General features: G+C 46.1%; 1 pseudogene; it reads left to right on the plus strand.

Annotated features, from left to right (window-relative positions):
- Positions 1–394: 394 nt before the first annotated feature.
- On the plus strand, positions 395–1,392 carry LOC148473980 (E3 ubiquitin/ISG15 ligase TRIM25-like; annotated as a pseudogene).
- The last annotated feature ends 220 nt before the right edge of the window (positions 1,393–1,612 follow it).

The raw sequence follows: 1,612 nt of genomic DNA on the forward strand, positions 1-1,612 counted from the left end.
AATTAACATAATTCTGAAACTGTCAGGGCAGAAATAACAGCACAATTCTGTAACAACAGCTTTTAACCAATATGAGAGACCACAGTGGAAAATCATCATCACAAGTTAATACATAAAAGCATTCTCTGCAATTTACTCATAGCAGGAAACACTTGTGCAATGCTCTGCACACCAGCATTTGTGCTGACTGCTTAGTATTTCAAATGAACGAATTTTGTTAAAGTTTATGCTGCACGCTGCGTGGTCAATGTAATGGCCGATATATCTATTGGTGTACCCAGCTTTAGTATAACTAATCTTAGTGACAAACTCAGCCTCGCCCTGTGTAAATATGAAACACACCCACTGGTATCTGAGTGTCAGAGACTTTCATTTCTCTCTCCTGCTGCCAGTGATGGCGTCTGCTGATCTGAGACAGGAGCTGGACTGTTCCATCTGCCTGAGCATTTATACAGATCCTGTAACCCTGAGATGTGGCCACAACTTCTGCCGGGTCTGTATTGATCGTGTGCTGGATACACAGGAGGGGTCTGGAGTTTATACCTGTCCTGAATGCAGAGCAGAGTGTCAGGAGCGTCCTGCACTGATACGGAACATAACTCTGTGTAACATAGTGGGGAGTTTCCTGTCTACTCAGCCAGATCAGGAGGAGACTGGGATCTTCTGCACTTACTGCATTCACTCTCCTGTACCTGCTGCTAAATCCTGTCTGCTGTGTGAGGCTTCTCTGTGTGATAATCACCTGAGAGTACACAGCAAGTCAGCAGAACACGTCTTATCTGATCCCACCACTTCCCTGGGGAACAGGAAATGCTCCGTCCATAAGAAGATCCTGGAGTATTACTGCCCTGAGGATGTTGCCTGTATCTGTGTGTACTGCTCAGCTGGAAAACACCGGGGACACCTGGTGGAATCACTGGATGAGGCCTATGAGAAAAAGAAGGAGAAGCTGAGAAATGTTCTGCAGAAACTGACCACAAAGAGAGAGGAGGCTGAGAAAAGAGTCCAGAGTCTGCAGGAGCGCAGGAGAGAAGATCAGGGAAAAGCAGCTGGTGTAACAGAGACAGTCACTGCCCTGTTTAGAGACATCAGGAGACAGCTGGAAGACCTGGAGAAGAGAGTCCTGAGTGAGATCTCCAGGCAGGAACAGCGCGTTTTACTCTCAGTCTCTGATCTGATCCAGCAGCTGGAAATAAAGAAGGACAAGCTGTCCAGGAAGATGCGTCACATTGAGGAGCTGTGTAACATGAGTGACCCAGTGACTGTCTTACAGGATCCAGACACAGGTGACTTGTGTGATACTGAGGACACAGAGAGACATGATAACCAGGTCCATGGTGCAGGAGATCTGGATGTGGGTCTCATCTCAGGGACATTACACACATTATCTGATATAATAACAGGTATAAATACAGGGATCTATGTGCAGGAAGCTACAGACCTATTACTGGATGTAACCACAGCTGCTAATAATATACAGATATCACGTGACAGGAAAACTGCATCTTGGTCACAGATAAACCAGAATCGCCCAGTAACACCAGAAAGATTTCAGGATTTTCATGTAATAAGCACCAGGAGATTCTCCTCAGGGCGACATTACTGGGAAGTG

This window comes from Taudactylus pleione, unplaced genomic scaffold (assembly GCF_031769625.1).
Source record: "Taudactylus pleione unplaced genomic scaffold, aTauple2 ptg000903l, whole genome shotgun sequence".
NCBI classification, from domain to species: Eukaryota; Metazoa; Chordata; class Amphibia; order Anura; family Myobatrachidae; genus Taudactylus; species Taudactylus pleione.